The following is a 25,316-nucleotide window of genomic DNA, read 5'->3' as shown; positions in this document are numbered from 1 at the left end:
TTGCCGTAGGCCGAGGAAAGGGTTTGTCTGGATCCGGTGTTTAGGGATAACCTTTTTTATCGTTTACCTGACGCCGAAAGAGACGATGCCGAACTTTCGGCGCCAGCTTGATGTTCTGGAGGACGCCGTTTCGAGCATGGAGGGACGAATCCTGGTAGGAGGAGGTGATTTTAATGCTAGGGCCGTTGAATGGGGCATGTCTCAGTCAGACTCCAGAGGGAAACTGATTCTGGAAATGGCGGCGAGAACCGGACTCGTAGTTTTAAACACTGGATCTACGCCAACGTTTCGGCGCCCAGACTATGAAGGAAGCATTCTTGAGATCATTTTTGCATCAGAATCTCTGGCATCATCGGTGGACGGGTGGCGAACCCTAGAAAATTTTTCGGCAGACAATCACCAGTACATCGCGTTCAGCTTCCATGCCCCGGAGGGGCTCCAGGCGCGACTAGCCTTCTATGTACTGGTGGACGGCAGAAATTGCCGACTTACGGAGGAAGTGTCATAAGCTCCGCTGTTTGGCACAACGTTTGCACGCCAACGAGGAGGCATGCACCATAAAGGCACAGTATAGTTCAGCAAAAAGGAGACTCCGCAGCGCTATAAATAAAAGCAAACCTCGCCACTGGCAAAACGTTGTCAACGAGGTGAATGAGGATCCGTGAGGACTTGGCTATAAGCTTGTCATCCGGAAAATCGGGGCTCTGTGGAGGCCCTGCATATTAAGTACCGACCAGATGGACCGCATTGTGCAGACATTGTTCCCCAGACATCCTGTACGGGTCGATGCCAACAGCGCGGAAAGCGTCGTGGATTGCCCCCTTTTCACAATGAGAGAGCTCGAAGATGCGATTTTCACTATGAAAAAAAAAAAGAAAGCGGCAAGTCCTGATGGCATCCCGGCGGAAGTTTACAAACTGGTGTTCCGCCAACGGCCAGAGTTGCTGCTTGAGGCGTTCAAGGCTCGCTTGAAGGAGGGCATTTCTCCTTGTCGCTGGAAAGTGACCAGACCCGCGGTGATCAGCAAGGGTAAAGGAGACCCGGAGGTCCCATCTCCACAGTAGATCCTGTTATAGAGGTTGTAGATGTAGTTTATCGAGCCGAGGCACACAGCCGCCGATCTAAACGGATAGTACTCCTCATAACGCTTGATATCAGAAATGCCTTCAATTCCGTAAGTTGAACAGATATGCTAGGCAAATTAGAAAACTCATTTCACGTGCCAAGATATCTCTTGCTGATATTGAGGGATTATCTGAAATACCGCTCCCTGCTCTATGAGACGCTAGAGGGTCAAAGGAGGATGGAAATCACGTCGGGAGTAGCACAGGGATCTATCTTTGGGCCGGACCTCTGGAACGCTTCCTACAATTGTCTACTGAGACGCAATATGCCCGAAGAGTCGCGCCTGGTCGGTTATGCGGCACTTGTTGTCGGACGCATTGTTGAACAGGCGCAAAGGAGACTTGGCATATTGATTCGACGGGTAAGCGGATGGATGACTGCTCACGGTTTCAGCCTTGCGCTGGAAAAACTGAAGTAGTCGTTTTGACCAGAAGGAGAATCCCGACCCAGCGTCCCATATCGATCGGCGAGCTGACTATAGAGTCAAAACCAGTGGTTAAATACCTTGGTTTAATTCTCCACTCGAAGATGAGCTTCTTCGTGCAAATCAAAGCAGCAGTGGACAGGGCTCCAGCTGGAGTCTCAGCCTTGAGTTAGCTAATGGCGAATGTTGGGGGCCCTATATCTACTAGGAGAGGTCTCCTTATGGAAGCAACGCAGTCGATTTTTCTCTATGGCGCGGAGGTATGGGCTAATGCCTATGACAAGGAGGTGCATCGTAAACGCCTTGCTCAAATGCAGAGGCGGGGAGCTTTGCGAGTGGCGTCTGCTTATTGCACTGCCTAACCGGCTGTGATGGTGATCGCGGGAGTGATCCCCGTTGTCCTCCTTGCCAAGGAGCGTAAAGAACTTAACTTAACGCACCCAAATAAGCTAAGGGGTAGATGAACGGCGCGGCTCATGGACAATTTAGACTCGTGGTTGAACCGAACACACGGTGAGATTGATTACTTCCTTACCCAACTTCTAAGTGGGCATGGAAGTTTTCAGTCTTGCATGCACAGGACTGGGAAGGCGCGATCTCCTTATTGTGTGTTCTGCAATGGAGTGGTGGACGACGCTGAACACACCTTTTTCTCTTGCGAGAGGTGGAACGGCTTTCATCAGCAGCTTTATGCAGACACAGGGGAGCTCTCTCCAGACAAGATTATTAGAGAAATGCGGAAAAGCGCTGGCAGTTGGAATTATATTGTGCATTATGTTCGGAGTCTTCTTATTGCGAAGAAGATTGAACTCGACCGACGGAGGGATCGGACGGTAAGGGGTTCCCTGAACTGACAACTCCCTTGCTCCCCTCCCCTCCCGTTGGTGAAAGGAATTCCCTGACTTTAAGGCTCTTAAAGCCGGGAGAGCGGGAGAGCTAGCCCGAAGTAATGTGTCAAACGGTTCCAGGCTAGTTCTCTGATGACAGGGCGGTGTTTAGTTGGTAGTCCGAAGACGTACTGTTCCGGGAGTCCAACACTCTGTGCGTAAACGTATTCACCTATCCTACTCCAAAAAAGGCCCTTATATACAATAAATCAAACCGTTGGTAACTCGAAAGATCCTCCTAAATTCTTCTACTTTAAGTTGCTTATATTTAACTTTACCTAACCATCTTACTACCTTAAGTATGTTTTGAATATGATGTCGGCTATTTATAAATAAAGTGTTATTTTGCCAAAAAAATATGTTGCTCCCGGTGTTTTTCCAATCTGTGAAGTATTCCGATATACATACAAACATATATGCTCACCGTACAAATAGAGCCGAAGGTACAATGTAAGAAATTCAAGTGTCCCACATAATCAGCGTAAACGAACGTAGGTGGTAAATGGCAAATTCTTGAAGATCTTGATTCAAGTGCAGAAGATGTTGTAGATGTCCCCCTTGGATTCGTGACTCAATCTTTGTACAAGTTGGATGGTGCCAGAAATTGGTACTTGGAGTGATCTTCGCGCTTGACTAACATAGCCAACGAAGCTTACCCGTTCAAGTATCGCATATTGATCTGGTTGATCCGCACGGCTCGTTTGCTGTACACTATTGTCAATACCCTATGGCAGTCGCCACTAAAAAGTAGGTAAGTTCGTAATTATTGCTGAAATTGAGTACTTGCATAGGTAGTATATGGTACTCGCACTCAGTAGTATACGTACTTGGGCCAGTACCATTCATTCTGGTGACTTCAAGCGGAATTTGTTTTATGTGAGTACGTTTGTGTGGATGGTTGTGTTGCATATCTTCCACTTCTCTAGATTTTCGCTGTAAGCCAGGCTTAAGCCCTGTCGTGTCGCTCCCATATAGCATTTTTCCGCAGTCAAGCCATATAGTGATCTTCAGTACTTTGTGGTAAGCGGGCGCTCTTCATGTTAGACGTTTTCACTTTTCCATCGCGAGTGGCTCATCTATTTCCAGCGATTTTATATTGATTTTAGTTTTATGAAGCTTGTGAACTTTTTTGTTCAAATTTAGTGACAAATCGACGTTAGTGATTAACTAATGCGATAGTGCTAAAATTGGTTCGTGAAAGTTATTCAAGCGAAGTTAGTGTTTACCAGATATATTTGTGGTTGTATCTGATGAATGCATCTATTTATTTTACATAGGTAGATACATAATCTGAAACGTGCAGTTTACAGTTTTAATAAAACTATTACGTGAAAACCCAGTAAGTAGTGATACTTTCACAATAGAATTCTCTCAAACTTAGTGTAAGCCTATTCCGGATAGGTCTATATCTATCAAAATATTTTTACGGTTAATGCGTTTTAAAAAACACCGAAAATACCGAAGTTATTCAAGTTACTTTCAAACCTGAAATTCGAGTTCATTGAATTACTCACGAATCCATGCAATTTGCAATGACTCGAATCGAGGAAAGCCATTCAACAGTAAACTTGGGTTTTGTGTTCCTAAAGTTTCAGTAGCTCTACTGGCATTACATACCAGTATTATCTCACGTTTTTACATTTTTACGGTTCTCCGTTTCCATTAAAAAAACTGTGGTTGAACTTATTTCCCAACGCTTTCCTATATTTTGTGGAATTTGTTTAATGAATTTTCAAAGTGCGTCTTTAGTGAACTGAGAAAAAAATCAACCCTTTTAGATGGAATATGAATTTGATAGCATTTAAGGTAGGCACAGATTTTTCCGAAACTCCTATGAATCCGGTAAATAATAAACATGTTAGGATCCAATACATAGAGCTATAAATATAATTTTCTGCTTCCTCAGTGTTATATTTCTTCACTATACTGCAGCAACCTTCAGTGATGCATTCTTTGTTAATAATTTATTGGTCCTTGAAAAGATTTAACCATGAAAAGATGATGAGGGAATCGAGTTTCTATCTATCTATCTCGTACGTGATAGATACCGTATACCAGTGAACTATCAGAAAGCTTATAGTCACTATATATAGGAGGTGATAGGTGGATGAGGTGAGTAGGATGGTGGTTTTCTTGTGAGTTATACCGAATATTTCGGCAATGTTGTTTGCTTTAATAATTTTTAAGGTTTTGTTTGCAAAAAGGCCATTATTAAAATCGGTTCAATGTCTGTCTGCCCGTCTGCCTGTCTGTCAGTTTTTTTTTCGGCGTTGGAAGGTGGAAAGGTTCAAAACTACTGCTGGCTCCTGCCACGCAGTTATGTGAGACTTCTACTCACTAAAACCCACCTCCTTTTCATTCCACTCTCCTCACGGAACTCCTATAAAGTATTGCGTCGCGGAGCTGGACCAGCTTTCTTGCGACTCATTCCTTCCTTGTTTTCTTCGTAGTTCTTCCTGCCTATGCTGTTGATGAATAGCCTGCAGTTCCCTTACAACCTGGTTCCAGGCATCCGTTGACTCCAGCATGGACTCCACGTTTTCGGGTGTTAAACGCTTGTCTGCGACTGCTTCCATTCTTGTTCGGTGCGCGATGAACCTGGGGGCAATCAAATATGACATGCTCCGCATTCTCAGCCACATTAGCACATCTTGGGCAGTATGGTGATTCGTCGTGACCAAATCGATGTAAATAAGCACGATAACCTCCATGTCCTCTTAAGAATTGAGTTAACTCGTAGCATGATTCCCCATGGTTTCGTTCAAACCATTCCCGAATATCCGGAATGATGCGGTATGTCCAACGAGCAGTTTGTGACTCGTCCCATCGCTTCTGCCATCCTTCGATAGATTTTACACCGTGCCAGCTGCCGTCGAAATGCGCTAGGCTCTCCAGCTGCAAACGTTTTGTCGTAGAGTCGCCGGCCTTCATTCGCCAAGATATCTATGTTGTCCGATACGCACTGCATACCCGGAGTGCACTTACCCGGATACGCCATTCCTAATTTTCGGCAGTTCACTTTGTTATTCAGAACAGTTGCTAGAGCTGCGTAGAGTAGCACGGAGCTGATTACCCGAGAGAGAAGAAGACGTCGACTTTGTCTTGGCCCACCAATATTCGGTAGTATCCTCGAGATCGTTGCAGCGATGCAAGACGCTTTAGTTGCGGCGTACTCAATGTGTCTTTTGAAGTTGAGTCTTCTGTCAATAATTGCTCCCAAGTATTTGAGCGATGGTTGGGAGTAAATTATTTTTTCGCCAACTTTGATTTTCACAGTTGTGTTCTTTCTTCTCTTGCTAATGAGAACTACTTCTGTTTTATGTTCAGCAAGTGAAAGGCCAGAATTTCTCAACCAGGAATTGATCTCCCATATCGCTTCATTTGCATAGATCTCGATCTCGTCTTAGTGCTTTGCAACCACTGTTATCCCGATATCATCGGCGAAGCCAGTAGTTGTCACGTTGTCCGGTAGGCGTAGCGTCAACACTCCATCATACATAACTAACCACAGCAAGGGACCCAGGAGAGAACCCTGTGGCACTCCGCAAGTTGTCGGGCATATCTTTAGCCCATCGTCCGAGTCGCAGTAAAGTCTTCTCCTAAGGAGAAACTCATCCACAATGCGTACAATGTGCTCCGGGGCCTGTATCTTGTCGAGTTTCTCGATGATTTTTTTCCCATTTTGCACTATTGAACGCATTTTTTACGTCGAGGGTTGTTACTGCGCAGCATTTTCCTTCTTCTATTGCAGCCTGAGCCAAGCTAGTCAGCATGCTGATTGCGTCGACAGTTGATTTCACCTTATGAAATCCTAATTGTTTGTCGGAAAGGCCTCGTTCCTTTTCCGCAACAGCGAGCAGTCTATTATCTATTGTATTTACAAATCATTTTGGAGGAAAAGTCGAAAAAAACCTCCACTCGTTGAGCATATTTACAAACAGGGTGGGACGGGGAGGGAAAGAGGATTGGGGTAGGATGGGTGACATGCGGGAGAGGGAAGGGAATTAAAAGCTTGGAGAGGCACTAATGATGGGTAGGTTTAAAAAATTGGGAGTCGGAGAAAGTGCCTGTGTAGAAGATTACTCTAGCTTGGGGATCGAAAAGACGGTTCTGTGATTGTAGGGATAAGAGGATCTGGGTAAACAGATCAGTCCGGAGAAGGTTATCTTCAACGATCTCTATCTGCATGGCTTTGGAGACAAGAGGATTGGGATGGGATTGACACTCGACCAGGCATGACGGGCGAGGAAGGCATCGATACGTGGGGTTTGGCAGGACTCGTAGAGGATCTGGTTGGAAATGTACTTGGAGCGGTCTTCGTTTTTAAAAATGTTGGCGCAGTGGCGAAAGACCCTGCACTCCTTAAGGCGGAGTCGTTCCATTTGGGATGGGAAGCAATCAGACTAGAAAATGAAGCGGAAAATGAGGAGCGGGCGGATATGCTGTTTATAACAGAATAGCTTAACCCTTTTTGAAGTGGGGATATTGTAGTTATGGATAGTGTACAAGGACCTGAAGGCACCAGTTGCACGTTATATGAGGAACGTGGGGGAGGCGGGCGTTCATTGTCACTCCAAGTTAGGTGACTTCCTTCACAGTAGGAATGGGATCGTCGTGGATTGTAAATGGCAAAGATCTAATGTCGCTCCACATTTTCGGCGTCATTCTCATGTTTCCATGGAAAATAATGGTCTCGTACTTATCGGGATTTAAGGAGAGTTCCCAACGGGTGAAATAATGGTAAATTTCATCTAAATAAGCATTCAGAAGTGCTTCACCGCGGGAGATGTCTTTGGTGGTGGTATACAGGATTAGGTCATCCTCGTATTGGAGGATCCGGATAGGATAGGGTGGGGATGTCTGCGGTGAACAGAGAGAAAAGGGTTGCAGACAGAACTGAACCCTGGGGAATGCCGGCGGCGACGAGGAAAGGTTCTGTTGGATGTTGACTGAGGATTTCCGTCCATCTAGAAAGCTAAGAGAGAGATAGGTGCGGATGGAAATTGAGGATTTCGGAAAGCTTATACGTGAGTCCATATAGCCATACGGAGTCGAAAGCTTTCCTAAGGTCAAGGAGACAGGCTATGGTGGGTGTCTTCCGATTGATACCTAGAAAGATATCAGTCTTGAGAACAAGAAGTGCGTGCTCAACCGAGTGTTTAGTTCGGCTGGCGAATTGAAACTCGGGTAGAGTGTTGTTGGAAGTAAAGTTCTCGTTTATGACGGATTTGATGACCCGTTCGAAAATTTTTGTGTAGCTATCAGGATTAAGTGGATTAACGTTCTTCTTTGGGATGGGTACAATGCGAGCACTTTTCCACTCGGTGGGGAAATGAGCGTTGAAAGTGAACTATCAGAAAACTTATAGTCACTATATATAGGAGGTGATAGGTTAATGGATGAGGTGAGTAGAATGGAGGTTTTTTTTGGGAATTATACCGAATATTTCGGCAATGTTGTTTGCTTTCACAATTTTTTTTATTGGTGATTCGATTGCTATCTAACATTTTGTGAAAATAAAACGTAAATCCCCCTGCCTGTCTTATTTTTGAGGAGTTAAAAATTTTCAAAAACCTTGGTGCATATGTCCCAGCATATGGGATTTTTAGCATTCGCCTCTTCTGCCCCTTTGAGCCTACACTGAATCTGCCCCATTATGTGATTAACTGCATTTCAGTTCTCGTGACACGTTAATTTTCCCAATTAGATTATTCCATGCAACAGGTTTTCCTACTGTCTACCTAAAGGCCGCCATCCACGTTCATTCGGTCTGTCAGTTACGCCCAAGGAACCGCAGTTCACCCGGCAGCAAGTTGGATTGAAAGTGCCATCCACGTACCGTCAAATCAAGTAGCACCATTTTAGTTTAGCTCCGAGCACTCAGACCTTTGTCAGGCCCATTGTACTATCCCCGCAGATCGCCTATTTATCAGCCTCTTACCTATGGAGTTTGCAGGCTTTCGCGAATCTGAGAATATCCTTCAGAGGCAGAAAATGCTCAGCCTCTTCCTTGATGAAAACCTTACCGAGGTATCTGAGTCTGAGGTCTGAGGAGGCGGGCAGTTGCATACAAACTTTAGAGCCGTCCCTTCCTCCTACTCATATTGGCTGCATATGGCCGAGACCACCATCACGATTTTTTCTATGTGCTAGTTTAAGGAACAGTGTTTCGTTAAAAATCCTACTTGGGGTTTCATGTCCCACTTATTAAGGGACAACAAAAATGCCGGTTTAGCGACCTCGGGTTCCTTAACAAAGATTTTTGCCTGCCAGCAGAAGTTCAAATTTCTCCACTCGGCTCCGTGAATTCTTGCAATTTCTCCCTTCAGAGTAGACTTGCCAGGAGATGACCGGATGCCAAAAACTGTTTCTGGCCTCATCATTGTGGATCCAAAACCTTGCCGAGCCAATCTGTCAGCTTTCTCATTACCAGCGATGTTTGAGTGCCCAGGCACCCACATCAGAAATGTTTCGTTCAGTCGACCAAGTTTGAGCAGCATCTGACGACAACTTCACACCAACCATTCGAATGGTGCGACCTCCCTATTTTTGCCGCAAACATTCTTCTGAGGCCAATAAAATTTCATATATCTCCACCTAGAATATGGTTGTCATTTTTCCGACAGGTCGGGCCAGTTCCATAATCGGATTTCCGGAGAAGATCTCTGCGCCCGATCCGTTTTCCATGACTAACCAGTCGACGAAGCTTATTAAGTCTGTAATCCCAAAACACTCGTGGCCATTTATCGACCATTCTTCTCTTTTGGTGGTGGTGTAAGATCCATCCTATCCGAGGCTCCTTTCGTGATTTCGTAACATCGGTTCTCCGTGTAGTGTGTTGTCAGCCCTACCCAACTCCCAACCTGGAGGACCACAACCACCTGAAGAACGTTATCATTAATACGGCCACAAAGATACTTGGCCCCAGCCGCAAAAAAAAGTCGAAACGGCTGGTTTCACGATGAATGTAATGCAACGGAACGGAAGAATGCTGCATACCGAGTAATGTTGCATTCTCAAAGAACGGGGGGGGGGTGTGGGGTAGGTGATACCATGACAAAATCCGGCTCAATAGGTTACGGTGGACGGGTCACTTAAACCGTATGGATGAGTGTGATCCCATCCGGAAAGTCTATAAGGGCAATATCTATGGTAGAAAAAGAAGATGAGGCTGACCCTGCCTTAGATGAAGCGATAGTGTAGGTCAGGACAACAGACAGCTTTTAGGGATATCGAATTGGTGGACCTCGGCGCAAAACCGGGATGTCTGGAATTCATTATTAAGGCAGGGCTAGACCGGATACCAGTTGTTGCGCCGTTGATGGTGATGATGATGGATTTTCGTAGACAGCTCTGGAAACCATATGATCGGCGGGCATCAGAGCTACCTGAAATTTCTAGATGGACGCATGACCGTATGATTGGCCGCCTTTCCACGCGCCAATATTATCAAGGATATATGCTTTCCGTTTCTCTTCCAAATGGATTGGGGTTTAACTACTCATTGCTCCAATGATGCTTAGCCTATGAATCTGCGTTAGCAGCTTCTTGCTTTGCTAACAGCTGGTTTTGTCTTGGCCACCAGACGATGCATGCATACATCAAAATGGGTTTTATTTAATGATGTATACATCCAATGAATCCGTTTCGGTGAGAGTCCCCATAACTGGGGCAGAATTTCTGGTATTGTTCGTGGATATGGTGCTTCTACCAACAACTCCAACTTGGTGTGGAGATGCACTCCTAAATTTTTTGACTGTTTGTACCAGGTAGATTTCCGCCTCTGCTAAGGTGGGTAGCGTGTAGTCCTCCACCTGACGTTCCTAGCTAGTCTATTCTTCCTAGGGTCCATGGTGAGTCCATTATGGAGGCACTAACTGTGGATTACATGCAGTGTTGCATTCAGGCGGTCACATACTGTACTTACAAATTTGCCGATGGTTATTACGGCTAGATCGTCTGCAATTGCTTATGCGAAGACCTTTGTGTACTCCAGGAGCCATAGCAGGGTGCTTATAACTAGGAACCATAACAGAGAGAGAGAACCCCTCCTGTGGGCAACCTCTATGACACCCTGCATCCAAGGCGTATTCTTTATCGGACTTCTCCGTTTCAATTTTTGCTATTAGCTCATGGAGTGCTGTCTCCGTGGATTTCCCCAGTGAAGTGGCCACCCTTATGAACCAATCTATTAGTATTTCCCTAGTCCTTTTAGCAGAAAGGAAGTTAGACTGATTGGTCGGAAACTTTTTGCGCCTGTGTAGGTGGGTTTCCCAGGTTTGCGAATAACTATTACCTTCCATGCTAGCTGGTTGGAATATATGCGCAGGAATAATGCCGTCCGAACCCAAAGACTTGTACCTATGGAACGAGTTAGATGCCTATTTCATTCATTCCAGTGAAACTACTTTGCATACCAGACTTTAATCTACCGGTTGAGGGCTATATGTATTTGTCGGCCCCGAGATGGATGCTGCTTGGGAAATGCACTTCAAGAAAATGGTTTACCGTTTCTTCATCGCTTTCTGTATACCTCACGCTGAATAAACGTCGATAGCTCAACTGCTGGCTACGTTCTTTGACAAGGATCGGCTTTAGCTTTCAGGTTGCTTCAAGAGAGTTGGTCTCTTCACAAAAACGTCTCCTTGATGATCGTTTGGTCGACCTTATGCTCTTCTTTAGAGCTTTTTGAGCTCCTTTGTACTAAATCCAGCCAGCGACTGAATCAGACTTTAAAGCTTAGTTGTGGAGCACCATGGTGTTTCACCCGTCTTTGGCATCATGGGTGGACAGCTCTCTTCGGAACCTTCTCTCATTTGTGTTCATCTGGATTGTCTTCTCAATTCCAGCAATGGATTTAATGCGCCTCCCAGGGATCGTAACTCAGGCGCTCAGTTTGGTTTTGTACGTCGTCCAATCTGTCTTCGGTGGATTCCGAAATGGGTCGAGGGGGATTCATGCCCATTACGAAATCAATGCGCCTGTGATCCAAGAGTGTGATATCGTTTGATACTCTCCATTCTTCGACAAGAGGCGCAATATCGGGCGTGTCACCGTGATGACTTCTTGCCTAACCGCATTGAAGAAAGTGGGTTCATTACCCAAATTGAGGATTTGCAATTCTGTCCCTACCAGATACTCCAGTAGTCTCGATCCACTCGCGTTGATGTTGGAACTTCCCAAGCATATATGGTGAGCGTTAACATCACATCCTCCTATTATTCCCATGCCATCACTTTTAGCATATTGGGTAGTTCTGATAAATGTTCCACTGGGAACTTCGTCTACGTCATGAGGGAAATAAACAGAACACCATAAAATCTCCTTGTCTCCCTATTGGCTTTTTTAAGTCAATTTCATCATTGTGGTCTCGTCATCATATAGCCAAGCCAAGATTGCTTGGAGGTTTTTTAAAACCATTATGCAGGGTCCTTCACTTCCATTCATCATCATCATCACCGGCGCAAAAACCGGATTTTATCCACAATCTGACGGTCATGGTATCACTCATAGATTTCGTCGTTATGTAGGCTACGGAATCGTCCATCCTCATGTAGGGGGCCAAAAATTCTTCGGAGGGTTCTTTTCTCGAACGCGGCCAAGAGTTCGCAATTTTTTGTGCTAAGAATCCAAGTCTCCAAGCAATACAATAGGACTGGTAAGATCATTGTCTTGTATAGTAAGAGCTTTGACCCTATGATGAGACGTTTCGAGCGAAACAGTTTTTGTAAGCTGAAATAGGCTCTGCTTGCAGCCAACAACCCTGTGCTGATTTCATCATCGTAGCTTTTATCGGTTGTGATTTTCGACCCTATGTAGATAGAAGAAATTATCAATGGTCTCAAAGTTGTAGTCTCCTATCTTTATTCTTCCCGTTTGACCAGTGCGGTTTGATGTTGTTGATTGGTTGGTTTTTGGTGCGTCTCGGGTGGTTCTTCCCATGATGTCGATATCGTCAGCGTAGGCCAGTTGTTGGGTGGACTTAAAGAGGATCATACCTCTTGCATTTATCTCAGCATCACGGATCACTTTTTCCAGGGCCAGTTTAAAGAGGACGCATGATAGGGCATCCCCTTGTCGTAGACCGTTGCTGATGTCGAACGGTCTTGAGAGTGATCCTGTTGCTTTTATCTGGTCTCGCACATTGGTCAGGGTCAGTCTTACCAATTTCATCGGGATACCGAATTTTTTCATGACCGTGTAAAGTTGTACTCTGGCTATGCTATCATAGGCGGCTTTAAAGTCGATGAATAGATAGGGTCCCATATCTTGAGCACAAGTTGATGAACCACTTGGTGTAACTGGTCGCCTCCATATTTAACTAATTAGGCTGTAATTCCATCGTCCATCCTGGCGACTTATGATTTTTAAGCCGATGAATTGCACGGACTGTTTCTCCTATACTCGTTGGTGGCAGTATTTGTCCGTCGTCTTCAGTTGGCGCGACCTTCAACTCGCCGATGTTCTGGTTGTTCAGTAGCTCATCAAAGTACTCAACCCATCGCTCCAATATGCCCATTCTGCCGGAAATCAGATTTCCCTCTTTGTCTCGGCAGGATGAGCATCGAGGTGTATAAGGCTTCATCCTGCTGACTTGTTGGTAAAACTTCCGCATCTGGTGTGGTTGTTCCCTGCACTTTTCTAGTTCACATACTTGTTGGTTCTCCGTGGCATCCTTTTTTAGTCTGTGAAGTCGCTTCTTCGCTCGACGGAATTCGTGATAAGTCTCTGCGCGTGCCCGCGTTCATTGAGAATGCAACATTACTCGGTATGCAGCATTCTTCTGTTCTGTTGCTAGCTCACATTCATCGTCAAACCAGCCGTTCTGACTTTTTTTGCGGCTGGTGCCAAATATCTTTGTGGCCGTATCAATGATAACATTTTTCAGGTGGTTGTGAAATTCATTTGTTGATACTTCATCTCCAGGATCTTTGTTGACTGCGGTTATTGCGGCATCCATTTCCCTCTTATAGGTGTCGCGGAGGGCTGTGTTGTGGATGGCTTCAGTGTTCACTCTCACCTGATTGTCAGAGGGGATTCTAGGTGGTATTGTTATTCGAGCTCGGAGCACCATGCCAACGAGAAAGTGGTCCGAGAATATATTGGCCCCCCTATATGTTCTGACATTCATCAAGGCTGAGGGGTGGCGGCGTTCGATCAACACGTGGTCAATTTGGTTGAAAGTGGTCCCGTCTGGAGAGGCCCACGTATGTTGGTGAACCGCTTTCCGCGCAAACCAGGTACTTCCAACAACCATTTCGTGTGATACTGCTAACTGGATAATGCGCAGTCAATCATCATTGGTATCCTTATGTAAGCTACGGAAGCCAACGTATCGCCTGAATACGGGCTCCTTCCCTACTTGACTGTTGAAATCCCCAAGTATGATTTTGATATCATACTTGGGACAGGCTTCGAGGGTCCGCTCAACTGCCTCGTAGAAGGTATCCTTTTCCGACTCTGCAGTCTCCTCTGTAGGGGCGTGAACGTTTATGAGGCTTATATTTCTAAACTTGCCTCGCAAGCGCAGAGTGCATAGCCGTTCACTTATGTTTTCAAAGCCGATAACAGCAGGTTTCATTTTTTGGCTGACTAAGAAACCTACTTCGAGCACATAGTTTACAGGATGGCCGCTATAATATATGGTGTAGTGGCTCTTCTCCAGGAAACTGGTCCCTGCCCATTGCATCTCTTGTAACACTGTTACATCAGCCTTATATTGGGACAGGGTATCGGCTAGCTGCTCAGCAGAATTCGGTCTGTACAGGGAGCGCACTTTCCATGAGAAAATGCGCAAATCGTTAATCCGTTGTCGTTGCCGGATTCATCGTTGTAAAATCCATCCTGTCCGAGGCTCCTTTCGTGGTTTCGTACCATCGGTTTTTGGTGTAGAGTTATCAGCCCTACTGAGCCCCCAACCTCGAGGACCAGTTGGTACATTTTGTCCCGTTTTTAGGCGCGGGAGGCTCGCCTTCATCCTTTTCCGTCTGCAGTTTTCCATAAAGAAAGAATTCCCAGCGATCACCACGTGAAGGTGGAAATAGGGTTTGGTAGTAGAGCTGTTCGTGTTGGCTCAGCAGGCATTTCCCAGGTTTTATGCTCCATCGTGGGTACCAATCCATGTTTCGCCTTGGACCTGTACTACCCTTTGACCAAATGTAGTTTTGCTGAGATAAACTGTTTTTCCTATTAGACGTCACTCTGATATGCTCCTCTCTAATGCCTACCTCAATATTTCCTAAATTGTTGTTGAGTCTGAAGTATGGTTGTTGGTTAATCTTTTAAATGAAAACAATTTTTTCCATTGTTCCATAAAGTTGTTATACCATATTTCGGAGACCATTTGAAACTCTCTTCAATGGATTTATACTAGTTAAGTTTAGTGGGTCGGGGACCAAAGCTAGATCTTCTAACGTTTGTAGTGGCCGCGGTATTGCGACATTGACAGCATCTTCTTTGCCCTGTCCGGGAACAAACTGACGGGGGAATGCATTTAGTAATATTCTGAAATTTCTTTTTCTCCCGTCCTAACACTCTTTAGTCTTCCCCAATTTACTACTTTCAGGTTACCCATTCTCATCCCTACATTCCAATTTCAACGTAACTTTTGTAACTTTTAAATTAAGTAGTTTTATTTATTTTATAAAAACATTAAGTAGAGGCCCTTTTCCCCTCCATGAATTTATTTACATTTGCACAATTCTAAATTTTATTTCAATTTCCCCAAGCAAGGTAACGTTCCGGCATAGCGTTGTTGACTGCATGCTCTTTTCTGCTTCTGGGCGAGGCATAGGGTGTTGTTGTTGTCGCTCAGGTGGCATGAACTTTGGATTTCAAGGTTAGGTTTATCTGGACCGAAACCGGTTAATCGATTGACGGTGGGACTAGTAACGGCACTTGCGGAAAGACGCAAGCCCTTGGTTACCGGAATTGGAAAACCCGAATTGAACTTTTTGCTGGACACTCCAGCCAGAGGCAGGATATAGGGCACAGAGTCGCAGAGAGTAAAGGCTTGCCAATTGGTCGTGTGTTAATGTCACTATTATGTTTTGGAGTGAATTTGAATGCAGTATTTCATCGCAGAGAGGAGACACAGAACCATTGCCAGCCGCGGCATCAAAAAGAAAAGGAGCATTATCTTCCGTAAAATTTGTTTACGGAATTTCTCAGTTCTTCTGCCAAGGATCATAGCCGTTTCTTTGAACTACAGCAATAGTTCCCTGAAAGTCCACAAGCAAAAGTCCTAGTGGATCCGTTCTCCCGTTTTCCGCTGACGTGTCCCCGGGTATCGGCCCTAATTTGCGTTGTTCAATCAAGTGTTGTGTTTGGGGTCTTGTGAAAACAATGAGTGGAAAGAGCGACATTGCAATAACCAGTCGTTGTAGCGAGCAAACACTGGTTGTTATCCAATCTGACATTTTAAGCGCTGGGTTTACGGACAACGCCAGTGTCCGCAGTGCTTTCTGAGATCTCGGGGAAAACTCTCGGCTGTAGTTGCCCAGGCAAGCTACGTTTTTCTGTGTAGACTATAACGAACTGAGTTCTTGTCAACGCGCTTCGCGTGAAATTTTCGCTAAATTTCTATTTGATTTCGTTCTGGCACTGTTTTGTTCGCCGCAATCAATTGTTGGCTCGTCCTCCTTTCGGTACAGAACCGGGGCTGGAGGGGCCCAGTTGAGTGGAGCCGGCGGAGCTATTTACTTTGGTTGAATGTGGCTCGTTCCGGTAGTCAGCAGCTGCTTGTGCGTATGTCGCTCCTCAACTTGACGTAGCAGTTGTTTGATATAACTAACTAACTTCATTAAATATCTTAAGACTTGTCGATACTTGAGGTTGATTCCAAATGCTTTCATTGAAGAGTTTCATGTCAATTTATCCTTTCTGCGACTGTGTGTCACCTGAAAGTGGCTGACAGTTTAGTTATTGATATATACGCAAATGAGTTAAGTGAAGAGTTTACAACAAAATAATAATAATAATCATTGGCGCAACAATCCATATTGAATCAATCCTTCAAGTGTGTTAGAGCACTTCATTCAAGACCGTAACGATACACTACAATGCACTGTACGAAGCAATGTGGTCAGCATTGCGATTGCCCAAGATTATTACCCTGATTTGACTCAGATACTCATTCACAGCTGACTCCGCTGGCATCCGCCGTTAAATCACGATACAAATCTCATTGCCACTAGAGAGATTCAAACCGCGACATTCTGTACGACACCACAGTTAGATACTAGACAGCTACCTCACTCCCCCTTGCGCTTCAAGGGGGGAAATCAGTGCGAGTACACACGATTTCAAATTGTTTTGCCCTTGAGCATGAGCGAGATGTACCGAAAACCCGATCAGCTGTGTTTGACATACCGCCCGGACTTGCCAATGTATTGGTGAGATTGGCAAGTTTTTGCTTATGTATAAGTGAATACGTGAAACAACTTTTTGCTATATGGGTGAGCACGCCGTAGTACCAGAATAGCAAAAGCTCACCGATCTCTCTCTTACCAATACGATTTGACGAAGATTATGCCTTTTCCTTGTTTAGCGTCTCTGATGTGTACAGATAAGCTTCGTCAAGCACATTTGCAAGTGGGATCATTTTTGTAAGGGTACTGCCTATAGTAGATCTACTGTGTACGACACCACAGCTATCCGGACACCCTTACCATAAAACCTGGAGCTAAATGTCAATTTACGGAATTTCTAGATATTTTTTTTTAGGTATAATAAAAAATGGGTTTTAAGGTGTTGTGTATCTCACTGCATGCAATGAATACTATAGTTACACTTAGAGAGAGGGGGGTAGGACAATGGGATAATCTGTTCAGAACCCCCCGCAACATCGAGCGCGTATGCAGAATGGTGTACTTCTGCATGGTTTGAACTAGACTGCGTCAGAGTCTCAGGACATCAAGGGAAGCTGCGAGGGATTTAGGTACAATACCTGTAGCTGACATATGCACTGTCCCCAAAAACTTTATTAGTTTCGGGACATCGATTAGCCAGCGATAAAGCAAATAAAAAGGTTTCTTTGGCGTCTTGCCATACAACTACTGAGTCGATAATGAGTTGCTCTTTGCGACTCCCCTTCTGCTCCTCGGGCAGAATGTTGTTAGTCTCGAAGTGCGCATTGACCCTTCCACTAATAATGGACGTTATGAATTGGTAGAGGGTTGGCGTGCAAGTAATCGGTCTTGTGTCTGCGGGGTCCTTCACAGTGTCCTTCTTAGGGACAAGGTGGGTTATTCCCGCAGTGAGGAAAAGTTGGAAATTCCCTCAGCCGACTAATCACCTGATTAATGTGATGTGCCAACCGATTGTGTATACTGGTAAATTTCGTATACCAGAAATTCTGCACCCAATCCAGACCAGCGCCCCCCTTCCGTAATATCTGCAAAATTCATGCCATACGTATTGCCATGGCGAGTGCCTTTAGCGGTAATTCAATCAGCATGCTGGGCGGGTAAGGCACAAAGTCCACTCCAGTATTCTTTCGCTTCCGTTACCGAAAACTGCACTGTCTGGACGCTCTGTTGGGATTCGTTGAAAGATCTGAAGAAGCTCCGCTGGTTCCTCGCGTAAGTTGTATTCTGGAGACGTTTGGAGGGACTTTGGCCATATCGTCGTAACCGACTGCATAGTTCTTGCTTTACTGTTTCCAGAATATCAGCACACAGCCGAGATGCAATCTCATGATTGATTTGAGATAGAACTCTCGGAGTTGCCGGAGATGCCTGGAGCCTGGGAATACCTGGTCTCTGTAAGGAATCCATTTCCGAGAATTCTATACACGCTCTTCCAGCTGAAATTTGCGCTGAGGTCCGGAAAGAAGAGTGCGGCTAGTACTGAAACTGTTGCCTACTGTGCCCGTGGTGTTGTTGATGCCGCCGCCTCTGCCCCCATCGATTCTCTCCGTAATAAAGCGGCATTTTCCTGCGACTTGCTGCACAGTCACGTGCGCGAATTGCGAGAATCACTCAACGAATCTCTAGTGCAACAAGTGACGGTGAGATGTTGTACCCGGCCCCGCCGCTATTTCGTAGTAGAAGTGGATGATGGAGAGGTTCAATTCTTCAGTCCACTTCATCGGCTGCCTACGTGAACCTGCTAAAATGGTCGCCAAAGATTGTGGAGCTATGATCCTGGTCGTCGTGGCTCGGAGCCCGATCCACTCATCAAGTTAGACGACTCAAGTTTGTCCTTCTTCTCAATAGATCTAATTCTCTCATCTTCCTTACCCCGCAAAACTCACTACATATATATTATTGTTCTGGTGTAAGGTAATCAGTCATTTCGAATCCATTTCAAAGGAGGGTTTTTTTTTCAAAACCATAGCAAACCCTGATTTTAATTAAATTTTGTACGACTTTTCAATGTCTTTTACTGCAGCAGTTCTGGGCAGACGACATCTACTGATTTTGGTTTGTCTCGTCAAGTACAAGAGTTTCTGAAGAGTAGTTCAAGTTTGAGAAGTGTGGTTAAGGTCCGGGAATAACAGGCTAAGGCAACCAGTAACAACAAAGGTGACCACGGAGGAGTAAATAGATCCCCTAGGTAGGATCATTTTGTTCATACATTAAATAGATGAACATCTTGGAATGCAGATGCAGATGTTTTTAGTGTAACTTATGGTTGAGTTGTCGACAAATATGTTTACTAAAATTAATTCACATCACTGAACACGTGATTAGCAAATTGCCGTATTTCCAACGCATTCAATGCCAGTGTGAAAGCTCCATGAACTCGAAGAACTCATTACCCTAAATAAACACTCAGTAATATGGCAAATAAAATAAGCAATTGTTTGGCAACCACTGCCATATAATCCATTCTTTGTTTATATCCATATTTCGTAACTTTATTTTCTGTCTTCACATCAATGATTGCGGTGCATTCAGAAGATACTTTCATGACAAAATATTTTTTGCATTGAGTGGAAATACACTAGTACAGATAACACGATTGTTGAGGGGAAGTTCATAAACAAATTAATAAATTGTGTTGTTTTTATAGCAAAAGTTGATGAAGTGATAGTGACGGTAGGGCAGCTTCTTCTGAGAAGAGGGTGTCATGGTTAATAAAAAATAAATTCAATGGATATGTGAGTAATGTCTTAAAACAATAAATGGTATTTAGCTCAGGGTTTGGTTACCCCCTGGAATTTGAACATGTCTGCAGGTTGTTTTCAAAATTGTTGTCAATTGGGGTATTTTGCATATTGGTATCAAGATTAATGAACTGCCTTTGAACCGGCTTTGCCTGTCTGTCCTATAGCACTACCAATATGATCCGACAATTATTAGGTGCAGATTAACACACGTTAACTAAAAATATGAAAATATGAAGGTATTATATGTACGGTTGCGATTTGCCCTTGGTGGGGCATAACGTGTCAACCGCTTCTGTTCCTCCCACGACTTCCCGAGACGCCCGCACTCATTCTGAACTGTTCTCCGCTAAGTGCCCTTAGAGCGATCCACTTGTCGGCCATCTTGGGAGAATGGATCCTACTGCAAGGCCTAGCCTGCAATCCAATTGTTTCCCCTCCTCTCCTTAATGCGTGACCTATCCACTGCCATCTTCATCTTCCAATTACATTGTGTAAGTACGCCTGGCCTGTACACCGACCAAGTTCTTAGTTTATAATAATATTAGGCCACTTCTTCAGCTGTTCGTCATTGTGGATGAGAAGTCGACTGTTAATATCCTTCACAGGACCATCAAATGATTTACGACCACATGCAAATTTTTTCGTGATGCGGTATACACTTTTGAAATCATTGCGTTTCACTTTCCTGGCCAGCGCAATAACAAATTCTTTTTTATCAGGACGCATACTACGCTGAACTTCTCAGGATTTGGCTTGGTATCGGCGCTCGTGCGTATCACGCCAGCCATCACTCGCATTGGTCAATAGAGCCCTCAACCCCTTCCATTCATCAATCTTTTTCCACTACTCCACAGGCAACCAGATCTTATGACGCTCCTCCGGGACGTGGCCAACAAACTGCGTTGCACCCGAAAAAATAGCAGCTTTGATAGCGGTCCAATTCTCATCCATATTCACAGGCAGGCTACTCAGTATGCCTCCCATTGCCGAGCGATCGTTGGATCATAAAAGCGGTCGATATTGCAATTCTCCAACCTTGTGAAAAGTGGCGGACACAGAACGAAAGCGACCATCAGATGGTGATCCTTATCGAGGCTGATGACAGCGTACTCTTATGGCGAACATTAAGGAGGCAACTCCGAAATCTACTAATGATAGCAAAGTGGTCGATCTGATTGCTCATACGGTGTCGGTCAGTTGAAACCCATCTCACCTTATGGCAGGCTGTGTGGTTGAACAATGTACCATCACTGTCGAGGCGGTGGAAGTTGCTGGTAGCCACAAAACTTCCAGCGTTATCGTTACAGTCGTCAAGACAATGTTTCCCCATTACATGTCCGAGGAGGGTGTTGTAAGTGTTCACCTTTGCATTCATATCACCCATCACGATCACAATTCCCCTTAAGGAAGCTTCTCGTGAACTGAATGTAATTGCTAAGGAGGAGGAGGAGAGGGGTACTCCAGTCCAGGTCCAGCTTATATCGCTGGAATTCCCGCTCGAGTTTAAGAAAGGGGGCATTTTGAGAACTCTTGCTACCGTGGTTGAGCAATGTGCGCATATTTCAGAGTTAGTTCGTTTCCGATAGCTAAAGGTCGTAACTGTGAGTTCTGCCAGTATCCGGGGCATAGTTGACGTTTTAGTAGCAATAAAATTTCGAAATTTGCAGTAGTAGATAGGCGGGGATATCAATATCTTTTAGTGGCCTCTAACAATAACCAGGGAAGGCTTTGGGTGTAATATTAATCCCCAACTCACAGGGCACCATTTTTCTGAAAGGCTGTAACCCGAACATAACTTATGCTCCCCTATGAGCTGATATACATTTATTATTTTATCGGTTCGAAGTGGTATCTATTTGAAGATGCATATAATGGAACGATACCCGTTTATTAGTTTATTTTATAGATCCTGGAGAAATTTATGACTGTAAGGTGTAACTAAGTGGTTAGAGTTCGTCGTATCTGTTTAACAATTTTCCTAATAGACAGCGCCGATTCCTCAATTTAACCCATGGTCTAATAGTATCCGTAGTCGTATTGAGTGACGAGTTCCGCATACCGTATGTCTGGGTGTAGCCATAGGCCCTCCTTGCATTGGGCATACCCTGATACATCTGTCTAGTGTAGTCCAAGTCAGACATGATCTTTCGAGGTATTGATGCTGAACCGTTCTTTTATTAGTCGGACGTGACCCAAGAGCTCGACGTATATTCCTGTTCCAGGGTGTTTGACGGTATAGTTGCTTTTTGTCCCGATGACGCAAACTAATAAAGTGAATAAATTGATCATCAGTTTGGACATTTTTCATGTCTTTTTCACAGAACGAGATTCTTGTTTTCTTTTCTGTGGATTTGGGCCGATGTTAACGTCACCTACAATTGGCTCTACTGCACTTTCTCCATTGTTTGGTAAGAGACAAATGTTGAAAATAGGCCTCTTGATTATATTATCCCATCCTTGTAGTTAGTCCATCCTCTCCAGGATGAACTACCACAATTCTTCCTAGAGGTCTTTGACCAGACGGTTGATTCTCACTAAACCACTTTGCTCGTTGCTCTAACTAAATATTCAAGATTCCATCGCTGCCAGGAGTCAAAGCGGCCAGGTCATGTGGATTACTGCTGAATGGTGCCCATCGCCTTGAGTTCATGCACGCTTCGACCTGTGTTAACAGTTTGAACATTTCTTCTACGTTAAAGAAGTGCACACCAATGATTTTGACCTGTTGCTTCCTCAATGCCTTCAAAGCAGGGTTTCTCTCGTGAAATACGTCCAGTTGATGCTGTTCACAGTCAGTCTTCTCTGCAATTCCTCAATAATCTTTTCTGCTGCTTCACTCACTCAGTTTGTTAGCCCCTACGAAATTAATCACTTATGAAGGGGTGACACATACCCCGCCTTGCCATAAACCGTCTGATTGCTGCAGTACATGCGAGCACAAGATGTACATCCTTTATAGATAGACATGTAAACATAACTGTGTATGCTTTGGTGGTCTTGGCCCCACTGTTACTACATTGGGGCTCAGCGCAGTCAACGCCAGTTCGAACAAAGTGTTGTTCTCGTTCGTATGCTAACTCTCCCATTATTCGTTGACTCGGCTTTGCGTTTAATCGGAAGCACTGTGCACTAGTTGGGAAGGACCGTTCTTCAAGGGATGATGATAGCATTTGATGACGCAACAACTGGTATCCGGTCTAGGCCTGCCTTAATAAGGAACTCCCGGTTTTGCACCGAGGTCCACCAATTCGATATCCCTAAAAGTTGTCTGGCCTCCTGACCTACGCCATCGCTCCATCTTAGGCAGGGTCTGCCTTAGACTTTACGGGTGAGATCATCCTCATCCATACGGATTAAGTGACCCGCCCACCGTAACCTATTGAGCCGGAATTTCGTCGTTATGTAGGCTACGGAATCGTCCATCCTCATGAAACGCGGCCAAGAATTCGCAATTCATCTTGCTAAGAACCCAAGTCTCCGAGGAATACATGAGGACTGGCAAGATCATTATCTTGTACAGTAAGAGCTTTGACCCTATGGTGGGACGTTTCGAGCGGAACAGTTTTTGTAAGCTGAAATAGGCTCTGTTGGCTGCCAACAACCGTGCGCGGATTTAATCCTCGTAGCTGTTATCGGTTGTGATTTTCGACCCTAGATAGGAGAAATTATCAACGGTCTCAAAGTTGTATTCTCCTATCGTTATTCTTCCCGTTTGACCAGTGCTACCCATTTAACAGCTATTAGGACCCGGATCGACTAGTAAGCAGCTGTACCAGCGCTATCAATGAGTCAGCAGGATGAACCTATGTATGCACCGGAACAAAGAAAGAATGTAATTTGTCGCCTGATATCGACCGCTATCATGGAGAGTTTACTATAGAAAAATCAGTGACAGATCCAATTTTCTGTCAGTAGCAGTTCATGGACAAAGGGAGGGTAAGGAGTCCTAACAAGATTGGTCAAACTGACTGTTTACGGCTAATATGCGAGGCTGGGGTGAGTGCCAGAAACATTATTCTCTTCAAATCCACCCAAATGTCTGACCTAATGGGAAGAACAACCAGAGATGTATAAACTGTCTTCATCTAGATCGAGCAGACTGCGCGAGATCGGGGACTGCGCTATTGAGAAATAACTTTACAAGGTCAGTGTCAAAAACAAAAAAATAACACAACTGAAAACAGTGAAGATACATAGTATCCTGCAAAAAAATGTAATTCTTCTTTTTCTTCAGCTTTTGTCCCGTTTAAAAAGGGGGTTGGTTCAACGTGATCGGTTTCGTTATTTTGTTTTATCAAAAAAAACGTATTTCGACTTACGAAAACAATTTCGCTTGAAACGTCCCACTATAGGGTCAAAGCTCCTACTGGGCAAAACCATCGTTTTTCTAGGTCTAATATGTTCTGCAGAAACTTTGGTTTTTAGCAAGTAAAGTTGCGAATTCTTAACCGGAATCCTATGAAGAATACAGGAGCTTGGATGATTCTCTAACCCACACAAAGAAGAAATCTATCAGTGGTATCGTGACCATTTGATTGTACTGCGCGAGTCGTCTAATCCCTATGGATGAAGATGATCCAGCTAGAAAAATCTATGAGGGTAATATCTATGTTACGAAAAGAAGATGGGCCAGACCCTACGTTGGATGGAGCATCAAACAACTACTGAGGATATCGAATTAGGGCACATCAAAGTGGAACCAGGATGTTTGGGGTAGTGCTCTTAGGAGGGCAGCCTCGGCCGAACACCTGTCATCATCGTGAATTAGAAGTCGACCGTTGACGTCCTTCATAGGACCATCGAAAAATTTGCAACCACATGCTCTTTCGTGATGTGGTATGCAGTTCTCAAATTATTGCGACCTGCACCGTTTTTTGCTTCCCTGATCAGTGCAATAGCAAATTCTCCCTTGTTACGGCGTACACTAAGCTGAACTTTTCGAGATTTTGCTCATCATGGGAGTTCGATCGCCACACGTCTGCCATCACTCGCAGCGGTCAATAGAGCCTTCAACCTCTCCCATTCATTGATCCGCTTCCACGACTCTGAAGTCAGCCAGATTTTATGACATCCCTTCGATACGTGGTCGACGATCCGCGTTTCACCTGAGAAAATAGCATTTATGATATAATGGCGGCCCAGTGCTTATCGATATTCGCAGGTGCGTTACTCAGTATATCCGCCCTTCGATCAGCAAGATAGCTCTCCCACTGTTGAGCACGCAATTGATGTTGAACTTAGTAGGTCGCAGCTCCCCAACCCTGCGAAAAGTGGGGGACGCAACACGCACACGAGCGTAAGGGACCATCAGATGGTGATCTCTTTCGAGACCGATGTCAGCGATCGATGATCGCGAAGCGGTTGATCTGATTGCTCGTACGGCGTAGAAACTTAACTGACCTTATGGCAGGCTCTGTGCTCGAATAATGTGCCACTAATGACGAGACGGTGGAAGTTGCAGAAATCCTCGAATATCCCACCATTACCGATACAATCGCCAAGACCTGCTTCCCCATAACTTGGCATTCAGAGCATCCATCACGATCACAATGTCATCTTTAGGAAGCTTCCCCTGAGCCGCGTTTAATTGCTGGTAGAAAGCATTCTTCTCTACTCTATCGGAAGCCCCCGTTGGTGCACAGTACTGTACAAGTGCTCCTCCGTTCCGCTATGCAAAACCGGACGACGACCAAGATCCAATCGACGCGGCGAACGAGTTGTGGGAGGAGATGAGGGTCTAGGGTCCGATGGGGACTGACGAACCCCC

At 44.8% G+C, this 25,316-nt stretch overlaps 1 protein-coding gene across 3 annotated transcripts in view; it reads left to right on the top strand.

Annotated features, from left to right (window-relative positions):
• Positions 1 to 3,349: 3,349 nt before the first annotated feature.
• The window catches only part of LOC119659311 (facilitated trehalose transporter Tret1-like), a 92,789-nt gene continuing 70,822 nt past the window's right edge, over positions 3,350 to 25,316 (top strand). The window contains exons 1-2 of one of the 3 annotated variants that reach the window (XM_038067327.1): positions 3,350 to 3,650; positions 3,714 to 3,775. The gene's annotated coding sequence lies outside the window, so the exon portion shown is untranslated. Of the gene's footprint in view, positions 3,776 to 4,066; positions 4,243 to 25,316 lie in introns of those variants that run through there. The other 2 variants (XM_038067326.1, XM_038067329.1) reach the window with 2 other exon arrangements.

The sequence above is a fragment of the Hermetia illucens genome, chromosome 6 (assembly GCF_905115235.1).
Source record: "Hermetia illucens chromosome 6, iHerIll2.2.curated.20191125, whole genome shotgun sequence".
Taxonomy (NCBI): Eukaryota; Metazoa; Arthropoda; class Insecta; order Diptera; family Stratiomyidae; genus Hermetia; species Hermetia illucens.
This window is presented reverse-complemented; position numbering and strand designations above follow the sequence as displayed.